The 12,632-nt window shown below is 58.9% G+C and overlaps 1 protein-coding gene across 1 annotated transcript in view; it reads left to right on the forward strand.

Moving 5' to 3' along the window:
- The first annotated feature begins 2,180 nt into the window (after nucleotides 1-2,180).
- Nucleotides 2,181-12,632, forward strand: part of WDR13 (WD repeat domain 13) — a 14,226-nt gene continuing 3,774 nt past the window's right edge. The window contains exon 1 of the mRNA XM_030006758.1: nucleotides 2,181-2,205. The gene's annotated coding sequence lies outside the window, so the exon portion shown is untranslated. The remainder of the gene's footprint in view (nucleotides 2,206-12,632) is intronic.

Consider the following 12,632-nt stretch of genomic DNA (forward strand, 5'->3'; position numbering starts at 1 on the left):
ACGGGAAGGAGAAGGGTGGTGGGGGCGACCGGGAAGGGGAGGGGAGCGCGAGCGAAGGGCGGAAAGCCAGTCAGAGCGGCCATCTGCAAAAATGCCCTCACAGGGCAAACAGCCCGCCGAGCAGAGGGCGGGCCGAACCAAGAGGGCGGGGGGAACCAAGAGGGCGGGGGGGAACCAAGAGGGCGGGGCGAGCCAAGAGAGAGGAAACCGGAAGTTTCCGGTCAGTCGAGTTCCGACTCTGGATCAGACACCAGCTGGGACGAGTGGCTCGCAACCGATTCCAACTTAGAGGAGGATGAAGTGACAGAGATAATGTGTGATGCACTAACCGCAAAAAAAAAAAAACAACCCAAAACCCCAGGAGTCCCCTCCAGCCCACGGCACCCTGCCCCACCAGCCCCTCCTCGCCGTCGCAGGTATCCCGCAGCTTAGGACGAGAGGAAACGGCCTCAAGTTGAGGTAAGGGAGATTTAGGTCAGATATTAGGAAAAATTTCTTTACTGAGAGGGTTGTTAAACATTGGAACGGGCTGCCCAGGACGTGGTTGAGTCACCATCCCTGGAGGTATTCAAAAAGCGAGTGGACGGTGGTACTTCAGGACATGGTTAGCGGGCATGGTTAATGGTTGGAAACTAGTGGTTTCCACCTGGGGGGGGCAAGAACCGACCCCCACAGAGCCGTGGGCGGAACGGATTTTGCGTGTCCCCCCCCCCCCCCCCCCCACCTCTGCCGTGGGCAGCTCCCCGAGCACTCACCGTTGACGTACCCTCAGCCCGGAGTCGCTCCAAGAGGGGCCGGACGCTGAACGGTCGCCCCACGACCACCGTAATTCGCTACGGGACAGCGTCAGTAACCCCCCCGCCGCCCCCCCAAGCCCACCGCCAGCACGTCACCAGAGCCTCAGAGCACCCCAGAGACCCCCCCCCCACCCCACCAACTCCCTCAGAAATCCCCGGGGACCCCCCCCAACACCCTTGGGATCCCCAGGGACCACCCAACACCCTTGGGATCCCCCAGGGACCCCCCCCAACTCCCTTGGGATCCCCCAGGGACTCCCCCAACTCCCTTGGGATCCCCTGAGACCGCCCCCAACCCCCTTGGGATCCCCAGGGACCCCCCCAGTTCCCTCAATAGCCACCGGGGAACCCCCACCACTGCTGCTGACCCCCACAGCACGTCCCCAGAGCCTCAGAGCACCCCAGAGATCCCCCCCCACCCCCCCAGCACCCCTTCGGATCCCCTTGGGGACCCCCCCGACACCCTTGGGATCCCCAGGGACCCCCCCAACTCCCTTGGGATCCCCTGAGACCGCCCCCAACTCCCTTGGGATCCCCAGGGACCCCCCCAGTTCCCTCAATAGCCACCGGGGAACCCCCACCACTGCCGCTGACCCCCGCAGCACGTCCCTAGAGCACCCCAGAGACACCCCCCCACCCCACCAGCTCCCTCAGATATCCCTGGGACCCCCCCCAACACCCTTGGGATCCCCCAGGGACCCCCCAACACACTTGGGATCCCCCAGGGACCCCCCCAACTCCCTCAATATCCACTGAGGAACACCCACCGCTGCCACTGACCCCCGCAGCACGTCCCTAGAGCCCCAGAGCACCCCAGAGACCCACCCCCCCCCCACCAGCACCCCTTAGGATCCCCTGGGGACCCCCCCAACACCCCTTGGGATCCCCTGAGACCCCCCCCAACACCCTTGGGATCCTGTGGGACCCCCCCCAACACCCTTGAGATCCCCCAGGGACCCCCCCAAACCCCTTAGGATCCCCTGGGGACCCCCCCACCTCCCTTGAGATCCCCCAGGGACCCCCTCAACTCCCTCAGTATCCACTGGGGAATCCCCACCGCTGCCACTGACCCCCGCAGCACGTCCCCAGAGCCTCAGAGCACCCCAGAGATCCCCCCCCCCCCCCAGCACCCCTTCGGATCCCCCTGGGGACCCCCCCGACACCCTTGGGATCCCCAGGGACCCCCCCCAGCTCCCTTGGGATCCCCCTGGGACCCCGCCCACCGCGGCGGAAGGGCCCCGCCCACCACCCCGTCACCAAGGCGACGCCCGGCGCCATTTTGGCGTGGGGAGGTGGCCGCCATTTTGGGAAGGGCGGGGAGAAGGCGGCCGGTCCCAACCGTCCCGCCCCGTCCCCGCCCCTGCCGGGGGACCCGGCGGGTAGACGGAGGGTGGAGCGGGACGGACAGGTACCTCCGTTCGGTTCCCGCATCGATCTCCGGGTTCCCGAGCCCGGCCTCGGCTTCAACCCCCCCCCCCCTGCTCCCCTGCTCATTCCCCTCAGGGCCCCCCCCGGGGCGGCCGGGGCACCCCTGGGAGAGGTAGGGGGGGGGAATGTTCTGAGGCCTGGTCCTTTTTGGGGGGGGGGGACACACGCGTCCCACTTGGGTCCTTGTCAGGGAGAACACCCTGATGCCCAGGTTCGTTGGAGCGGGGGGGGTCGGCAGATCCCGATGCCTGGTCCCTTTGTGGGGGGGCAGAATCCCGATACCTGTGCCCCAACCACATGCGTGCATCTACACCCCCCCACCCCCCCCCACACCACGGTGGCAGCTGCCACAGCTGCATTTGGGGGTGCCTCTGGGGCTGCAGCACCTGTTTTGGGGCCTCAGAACCCGATTTGGGGTGCTGTGGGGCCGCAGCACACCCCATTTTGGGGCTGCAAGCATCTGTTTTGGGGGTTCTCTGGGGTGTCAGCACCCGTTTTGGGGCCTCAGAACCCAATTCCGGGTGCTCTGCGGCCGCAGCACCCGTTTTGGGGCCTCAGAACCCATTTTGGGGCTGCAGCATCCCTTTTGGGGGTGCTCTGTGGCCCCAGTACCCATTTTGGGGGTGCTCTGGCGCCTCAGCACCCGTTTTGGTGCCTCAGAACACAATTTGGGGGTGGTCTGGGGCCCCGGCACCCATTTTGTGGCCGCAGCATCCTCCTGGGGGCTGCTCTGGGGCTGCAGCACCCGTTTTGGGGCTGCAGCACCTGTTTTGGGGGTGCTCTGGGGCCTCAGCACCCGTTTTGGGGCCTCAGAACCTGATTTATGGGTGCTCTGGGGCCGCAGCACCCATTTTGGGGCTGCAGCACCTGTTTTGGGAGTGCTCTGGGGCCGCAGCACCCCGTTTTGGGGCCTCAGAACCCGATTTGGGGATGCTCTGGGGCTGCAGCACCCGTTTTGTGGCCGCAGCACCCGTTTTAGGGGGGCTCTGGGGCCACAGCACCTGTTTTGTGGCCGCAGCACCCATTTTGTGGCCGCAGCACCCCTTTTGGGGGTGCTCTGGGGCCGCAGCAACCGTTTTGTGGCTGCAGCACCCCTTTTGGGGGTGCTCTGGAGCTGCAGCACCCATTTTGGGGCCACAGCACCCGTTTTGGGGGTGCTCTGGGGCCACAGCAACCATTTCGGGGCCACAGCACCCCTTTTGGGGGTGCTCTGGAGCTGCAGCTCCTGTTTTGGGGCTGCAGCACCTCTCTTGGGGGTGCTCTGGGGCGGTGGCACCCATTTTGTGGCCGCAGCACCCCTTTTGGGAGTGTTCTAGTGCTGCAGCACCCGTTTTGGGGCCTCAGAACACAATTTGGGGGTGCTGTGGGGCCGCAGCACCCGTTTTGGGGTTGCAGCATGACTTTTGCGGGTGCTCTGTGGCCCCAGTACCCATTTTGGGGGTGCTCTGGGGCCACAGCACCCGTTTTGTGGCCGCAGCACCCGTTTTAGGGGGGCTCTGGGGCCACAGCACCCGTTTTGTGGCCGCAGCACCCATTTTGTGGCCGCAGCACCCCTTTTGGGGGTGCTCTGGGGCCGCAGCAACCGTTTTGGGGCCGCAGCACCCCTTTTGGGGGTGCTCTGGAGCTGCAGCACTCATTTTGGGGCCACAGCACCCGTTTTGGGGGTGCTCTGGGGCCACAGCAACTGTTTTGGGGCCACAGCCTTCCTTTTGGGGGTGCTGTGGGGCCGCAGCACCCGTTTTGGGGCTGCAGCATCCCTTTTGGGGGTGCTCTGTGGCCCCAGTACCAATTTTGGGGGTGCTCTGGGGCTGCAGCACCCGTTTTGGGGCTGCAGCATCTGTTTCGGGGGTTCTCTGGGGTGTCAGCACCCGTTTTGGGGCCTCAGAACCCAATTCCGGGTGCTCAGGGGCTGCAGCACCCGTTTTGGTGTTGCTCTGGGGCCGCAGCACCCGTTTTGGGGCCGCAGCACCCCTTTTGGGGGTGCTCTGGAGCTGCAGCACCCATTTTGGGGCCACAGCACCCGTTTTGGGGGTGCTCTGGGGCCACAGCAACCGTTTTGGGGCCGCAGCATCCCTTTTGGGGGTGCTCTGGAGCTGCAGCACCCGTTTTGGGGCTGCAGCATCCCTTTTGGGGGTGCTCTGTGGCCCCAGTACCAATTTTGGGGGTGCTCTGGGGCTGCAGCACCCGTTTTGGGGCTGCAGCACCTGTTTGGGGGTGCTCTGGGGCTGCAGCACCCGTTTTGGGGCCGCAGCACCACTTTTGGGGGTGCTCTGGGGCCACAGCACCCGTTTTGGGGCCTCAGAACACGATTTGGGGGTGCTGTGGGGCTGCAGCACCTGTTTTGGGGCTGCAGCATCCCTTTTGCGGGTGCTCTGTGGCCCCAGTACCCATTTTGGGGGTGCTCTGGGGCCCCAGCACCCGTTTTGGGGCTGCAGCACCCCTCTTGGGGGTGCTCTGTGGCCCCAGTACCCCTTTTGGGGGTGCTCTGGAGCTGCAGCACCCGTTTTGGGGCCTCAGAACCCGATTTGGGGGTGCTCTGGGGCCGCAGCACCCGTTTTGGGGCCGCAGCACCCCTCTTGGGGGTGCTCTGGGGCTGCAGCACCCGTTTTGGGGCCGCAGCACCCGTTTTGGGGGTGCTCTGGGGCCGCAACACCCGTTTTGGGGCCTCAGAACCCGATTTGGGGTGCTCTGGGGCCGAGGCACCCGTTTGGGGCCGCAGCACCCCTCTTGGGGGTGCTCTGGGGCCACAGCAAACATTTTGGGACCGCAGCACCCCTCTTGGGGGTGCTCTGGGGCCACAGCAACAGTTTTGGGGCCTCAGAACATGATTTAGGGGTGCTCTAGGGCCGCAGCACCCGTTTTGGGAGTGCTCTGGAGCTGCAGCACCCATTTTGGGGCCTCAGAACCAATTTTGGGGCTGCAGCATCCCTTTTGGGGGTGCTCTGGGGCCCCAGTACGCCTCTTGGGGGTGCTCTGGGGCCTCATCACCCGTTTTGGGGCCGCAGCACCCATTTTGTGTCCGCAGCACCCCTTTTGGGTATGCTCTGGGGCCCCGGCACCCATTTTGGGGCCGCAGCACCCGTTTTGGGGGTGCTCAGGAGTCTCAGCACCTGTTTTGGGGCCTCAGAATCTGTTTTGGGGGTGCTCTGGGGCTGCAGCACCCATTTTGGGGCCACAGCACCCGTTTTGGGGGTGCTCTGGGGCCGAGGCACCCGTTTTGGGGCCGCAGCACCCGTTTTGGGGGTGCTCTGGGGCTGCAGCACCCATTTTGGGGCTGCAGCACCTGTTTTGGGGGTGCTCTGGGGCTGCAGCACCCGTTTTGGGGCTGCAGCACCTGTTTTGGGGGTGCTCTGAGGCCGCAGCACCCGTTTTGTGGCCTCAGAACCTGATTTATGGGTGCTCTGGGGCCGCAGCACCCATTTTGGGACTGCAGCACCTGTTTTGGGGGTGCTCTGGGGCCGCAGCACCCATTTTGGGGCCTCAGAACCTGATTTTGGGGGTGCTCTGGGGCCGCAGCACCCATTTTGGGGGTGCTCTGGGGCTGCAGCACCCGTTTTGGGGCTGCAGCACCTGTTTTGGGGGTGCTCTGGGGCCGCAGCACCCATTTTGGGGCCTTGGAACAGAATTTGGGGGTGCTCTGGGGCCCCGGCACCCATTTTGTGGCCGCAGCACCCCTCTTGGTGGTGCTCTGGGGCTGCAGCACCCGTTTCGGTGCTACAGCGCCTGTTTTGGGGGTGCTCTGAGGCCGCAGCACCCGTTTTGGGGCATCAGAACCTGATTTATGGGTACTCTGGGGCCACGGCACCCATTTTTTGGCCGCAGCACCTCTCTTGGGGGTGCTCTGGAGCTGCAGCACCCGTTTTGGGGCCTCAGAACCCGATTTGGGGGTGCTCTGGGGCCCCGGTACCCATTTTGGGGCTGTAGCACCTCTCTTGGGGGTGCTCTGGGGCCACAGCAACCGTTTTGGGGCCGCAGCACCACTTTTGGGGGTGCTCTGGAGCTGCAGCACCCGTTTTGGGGGTGCTCTGTGGCCCCAGTACCAATTTTGGTGGTGCTCTGGGGCTGCAGCACCCGTTTTGGGGCTGCAGCACCCCTTTTGGGGGTGCACTGGGGCCTCAGCACTTTTTGGGGCCTCAGAACCCGATTTGGGGGTGCTCTAGGGCCGCAGCACTGTTTTGGGAGTGCTCGGGCTGGCTGCAGCACCCATTTTGGGGCCTCAGAACCCATTTTGGGGCTGCAGCATCCCTTTTGGGGGTGCTCTGGGGCCCCATCACCCGTTCTGCACCGTTCTGTATCTATTTATCCCCCAGTGTTCATCCGCGGACCAAAAATCCCGTCTTTTAACCCCTCCGTATACAGCTGAAATAAGAATTTGGGATTTATTTTTTTTCTTTTTTTGTTTGTTTGTTTGTTTTTCAGATGTCCTGGCGTAAGCATCTCGCGATGCTCAGCAGGGCGCGGGGCCGAGAGGGACGTTCGCGACCCGGGGAGCCCGTCCCGGTGCGGAGCAGAGCACGAGATGTGCAGGCACGTACCTATGTAAAAGGCATTATGAAAGTCACAAGCTGCCGGTCGGGGTCTTTTCCCTTGGTTTGTGCTTTTTTTGGGGGAGTGAATAAGAAGGAGGGGGTCCGGGGGGGGTGATGACATCATTTGGGGCACCCCAATGTCACCGGGGAGGGGCAGGGATGTGGCGGAGGAGAGCAGGTGAATGAGGGATGGGGGGGTCCCCCCCCCCAAAAAAGGGGGATCCCAGCCCAAAAATGCCTGAACATGGATGGAGGGGGAGTGTTAAAAAATACTAAAACACTAAATATGGGTGTGAGGTGTTGAAACGGAGAAAAAAAATCTCTCATTCTCATATGTATTGAAAAATAATATTCATTTATATGTAAAAGGATTTAAACATAAAGCTCCATGTCTAATATATTAGACGAAGCATTTTAGAATTATATATTATAATATAATATATATATAGTATATATTCTCTGGTATTTCCACCAATTGCCCCAAAACTTACAGAGAAGGAAACACCCCATAAATGACACATGCAAGGCCAGCAAATGTTTTTAATTCTGTCTTTGTCTTTTCTGCCTCTTGGCTCCAACCGAGTGTTGTTTTTGCAAGGTGATCCCAAAAGCAGAAAACAAATAGAAGCTCTTCCTCCAGGGACCTGTGGGCAGGCGGGGCAGCTGGCAGAGTTTTCCGAGTGTCTGGAAGTTCTTTCTGAGCTTTTCCTGGCCAGAGGCAGCGCTGGGAGGAGGGAGAGGGTGGGCTGCCGGTGTCCTTTGTGCAGCTTGGTCCTTGCTTTGGTACTTCATGGATTCTTCTTCCCCCTCTTCCTCCTCTCCAGCATTGCAGAAGTTAGATGTTGTGCTTCTGCCTCATCTGGGAAGCCCTTCTCCTCCTCCCGGCTGAGGGGTCGTAGTTTGCGGTGTCCACGAAGCGGCTGCGGAGATCGTAACCCCGCCGCGGGGATCTGCTTCGCTCCCTCTGCCTCGGCAGGATTTGGTCCTGAGCAACCCCGGGTGTCGGAGCCTGCTTGGAGCGGGCACTGGAGGGTCCTGGAGCCGCATCGTCCCTTGGGACTCACTCACGACGTGGAGGACTTCTTCTCACGCTTCTTCTCCGTCCTCCTCTCGCGGAGCGATGGTCGTCCGTGTACTCCACGAACCGGCTGCAGAGATTATAACCCCGCCGCGGGGATCGGCTCCGCGCTCTCTCCCGCAGCTGAGCTTGCTCCCCGGCATCCCGGGATGCGGGAACCCGCTTGGAGCTGGTGTTGGGGGTCCAAGCAGGCGAGTCATCCCTGGGGGTTTGTTCATGACTCGGAGGACTAGTTCTCCTCCTCCTCGCTGAGCCACGGTAGTCCGTGTACTCCACGAAGCGGCTGCGGAGAGTATAACCCCGCCGCGGGGATCGGCTCCGCGTTCTTTCCCGCAGCAGTCTTTGCTCCCGAGCAGCCCGGGATGCGGGAGCCCACCGGGAGCTGGCGTTGGAGGTCCACGGAGGTGAGTCATCCCTGAGGGCTTCTTCACGACTCGGACTCCTCCTCCTCCTTGCTGAGAGGCTGTAGTCCGTGGGGACCGTGAGCCAGCTGCGGAAATCGTTGTCCCGTTGCGGGAAGCTGCTCCAGGCCCTCTCCCTGATCACGTTCCTCTGGCAGCAGGAACAGGAGAACAGAGGCTGAATCCTCCTCCTCCTCTCGTCGTCGTCCGTGGTTTGCAACGCGTGCACCAAGGTCAAACAGTTGACGGCAGAACGGGAAACGCAGTGTTGGGTTTCTGGACGTGATACAAGGCCCCTGCGCCCGCCTGGCCGGGCTGCAGATGCTCCCGGCGTCCTGGCCAGTTTAAAAAAAAAAAACTTTGGGCTGGTGCTGGTCCTTGTTAGAGGAGGCTGGTGTCCTCTGTAGAATCCCCATCCCACCGCCGTGTTCTGCAAAGAGAGCTGTGAAAAGGCCCGCCTTTTCCTCCCCGTGAAAGGACCAGACCGGTGGGGAACACCAGAAAACCGTGGGAGGGTACAGCTAAGGGCGTCCCCAGATCTGCTCCCGGGCGGCCGAAAGGCAGAAGACCCAAGGGTGGACAAATGGGGTGGATCGGGTGGGATGCTTTTTGTGATAGGAAAACGTTTGCAAGCTTTGAAGAAGCTGCAGCCTGGGAGGGAAAGAGAACATGCCAGATCCGGAAAGAAAGCACTGATCCATCTCCCCGGACTTACCTAGTCCTTAGAAGCAGACCCCCATGGTCCCCCTGCAGGATACTCCTGCTTTGCGCCGGCCGCCCACTGCCTCAGGAAGGCGCGGGCATGTGATGGTATCCGTCGGGAAGAGGCCTTCCCCCCTGAAATCAGGGCTCCTGGAAAAAAAAGTGATTTCTATTTAGGGCTTTCTTTCTTGCATCTTTCCCTGGGGTCCCATCCACTGTCTTGGGAGCGTTTTCTTGACAGAGAGAGACTTATCACGAACCTACAAAGTTTGAAAATTTTGGTTGGGGGTCTTCCTCCCGCCAGTCCTGCCCTTTGTCGGAGCAAGAACCTCACTTTATAACTCCTATACGGCCTCCGTTTTCAGAGACTCGTAAAATGGTTGGGGTTGGCGGGGACCTTCAAGATCGTCTCGTTCCGTCCTCCCCTGCCATGGGCAGGGACAACCTTCCACTAGACCACAGGTTGTTCAAAGCCCCGTCCAACGGGCCTTGGACGCTTTCAGGGAAAGGCATCCACAACTGCTCTGGTCAACCTCTTCCAATGTCTCAACCACCCTCACCGTAAAGAATTTTCTTCCTAACAGCTAACCTAACTCTACCCTCTTTCAGGTAACACCGTTCCCCCCCTCGTCTATCACGCAATCCCTCGTAAAAAGTCCTTCCCATCCTTCTCCTTTAAGTACTCTCCTTTATTACCTGACATACAACAGCAAATAGGCTTGCTGCTGGATGAACCTGCTGATGTCACCCAACGATCCACGATGAATCGTTCATCTCGTACCACAGCCCATTGCTGGCCTGTAAAAAAAAAGGCAAACGTATCTGTAGAACGAACTGCGTGGTTTCCTCCACAAAAACGGAGGCAGAAGAACTACAGAACCAAGAGACGCCCACACAAACGCACCCAGCCTCTAGGAGACCTTCTCCTTGGTCTGCGCAGTATCGCTGCCGTCAAAGTTTTGTCTTTCTCAGCACCTTTTTCTCGTTTGTGTGAGGAAGTTGCTCTTTACCTTCGTGTAGCCGAAATATTGTCCCGAATCACAGCTAATTTACCGCTAATGCACCAGGACAGCGTCTAAAGAGTAGAAAGAGAGCGGTTCTCCATCCGTCTGATACATGTACGTGCGAAAGATCCCAAGCAGTTGGAATACTTCACAACCTACGGAGAGACCAAGAGCGCTAGAAACGATCTGAACACTCCACGAAGTAGCCTTCCACGACAGGGGCCAGGTTGTATAAATACATCTTTGGGGCCAATAAAACACTTGGTGTTTTTTTTTTCCCTCAAAGCAAACAGGTAAGGTTTGGGTGCAGGAAACTGTTCTCGTCCAAAGCAGCCTCTCTCGGAGGCAGAGTACGTCCTTGTCCTCCCGCGGCACCTCTCCTCTCCCCGAAGGGAACACGAAAACCCTCAACTTGAGTTGAGTGAAAGAAAGAAAGAAAGTTTCTTTTCACGCCTGCGAAAGAGCGTACTGCCTTTGGGAATAGCCGCTCCAGGATCGGACGTCCGCCCTCCAGTTGCAGACGCACCCTTGTCGATCTTCTTCCCGCCGGTGAAATCTTTCAAACCTCTTCAGACCGACGGTGGAGAACCTTGGGCGCGCGATGGATTGTAAACCTCTTGGAGGCGGGACCTTCTTGTTACACACCTTGAAAACAAGCACAGAGCCAAGTGCTGAAACGCTACCTTCATAGACGGCCCTAGCTGCCAAGAAAGGCCAGGCAATCCTTTTCAAACGTCTCCCACGCCCCTCCGCTGTTTTAAGGCGCTCGATGCATACAAGCCGTATTAAAATCCCGGTGCCTCATTCTTGCGCATTCTAACCCATGTGAAAAAATGACTTATGCTAGAGTATGTGCAGCACCTTCACGCAGGAAATCTAGTATTACTATGGTGTTATAATCATCTTACTGGCTGCCTGTAAAGCAGTTTTCAACCGTCCAGCTGCTCGTTTCACGAAGTCGTCAGCGCTGCGGTGACAGATGAGAACCGCCTGGAGAGCGTAAAGGAGAAACTGATCTCTCCGGGAAATGCCGTCCGCCCAAACTGCGGATCGGGAGTTGACAAGAAGACCCAGCAGCTGCGCGGCCACCGGGAACCCGCAATCGGCGCCCACGGGAGGCAGAACGGGGCACGATGCCGAACATTTCCCTCGCATTCCTGGGGCATCAAGAGCTACGTCCTCTGCGCCGCTGCCTCAGTTTCAGCTACGATTGGCGTGCAGGGTCATCAATAATGAAATAAGACAACCCGTCAGCCTAGGAGTCAGACGGGGCGTGTTGAGGAGGGCAAAAGAAGGAGGAATGCAGAGGGAGCCTTCCATTCCCTTCCACCCACCACCAAGCTCGCTTTGTGTTCACGGATACGCGTTTTTAAAGCAACTGCTTGATTCTGGAAAGCACAGGGGCGTGCTACGTCTTGAAGCGCATTACAGCTCCTTACATGATATCCAAGGACTATCCAGAAAGGCCTCGTAGGAATCGAAGCCCTTGCAGCTCGGCACGTGCTGGAAAGGAAATTCAAATGCTCAGCGTAGGGGAAGTCAACTGTGCCGTTTACGTCCTTCATACTACTCACTGCGCCAAGTTCACAACACCGTCGGCTGTTCATCGCAGGCAGGCAGAAGGGCAAAGACAATTCCAAGGAGAGCAACGGTTGTGGAAAAGTACCTCTGGATCTCAGAAAGCCTCCAAAATTTGGTGGATGATGGTATTCCATTCAAGAAGAGGTGTGCCCAAGCTGAAATACATGGTAAGGCAGAGAGTTATCTCCTCCCGGAGTTTTGCTTTGTGTGAAAGCCCTGGCATAGTTTTTTTCCTGACGGTCACTAACACCAAGGATCCAAAGGGCTCGGAACATCGCAAGGGAATTTGCCTTGCGCTTACTTGGGCTGCATTCCCGCTCAGGCAAGCTCTTTGCATGGCATCAATAGCGTAACGTAAGAACTCGTGGGCACTTCCTGCTGCCAAGCTGGAAATTTCTCCTTTACTGAAAAAATAAGAAGTTAGTCGCTTTTCTCCTACAATAACAGAAAAACTCGTCAAGCACCTGAAATGACTCACGTGTGAGAACACTGATGACGCGAAGGATAGAGGCCCCTGACTACGAGCGCAGAACGGTGTTACGCCGTGGTTTTCCATTCTACCCCTCCGCAGAAGCCTGCTGACGTCCTGAAGAGGGAGGGAGGGAAGCAGACCTTAGGTAGCAAAACATCCGCAGCGATGGGACCGAGTGGGATTTTTGAAGTTCTAAGAACAGTCCTCCTCTCCTAGCCAAGGTGAGAGCGTCCCAACAAGCCCAAGGCCATTTGAGTGGCAGAGAAAACTTTTTCTCGAGGGATGTGAAACTGACAGAATATTTCTGTGCAATAGCAAGAGGTTTAACCTTTGCAGAATAGGGACCCAAGACCTGGGGCAAGAAATGGGTGCCCTCTTCCGAAAGGAACACTGCCTAGATACGGCAAGCGCCTTCTAGGCTTGAGTGTTCAAAGAAGAATTGGCAAAGAAGGGCTGCTTTTCTCTTAAATTCCGCATTCTTGGAATATTAAGAATTCTCGGGCATTGGCAAAGAAGGCTTGCTTGTCTCTTAAATTCCAGCTTCTTGGAATCCTTGGGAAATCGCCTGACAGATTTACAAGGAGATGTTCGTAAAAGCCACTCACACACCCTGTTGCTCACGAGAGAGCAGGTCGTTTGC

Source organism: Aquila chrysaetos, unplaced genomic scaffold, assembly GCF_900496995.4.
Source record: "Aquila chrysaetos chrysaetos unplaced genomic scaffold, bAquChr1.4, whole genome shotgun sequence".
Taxonomy (NCBI): Eukaryota; Metazoa; Chordata; class Aves; order Accipitriformes; family Accipitridae; genus Aquila; species Aquila chrysaetos.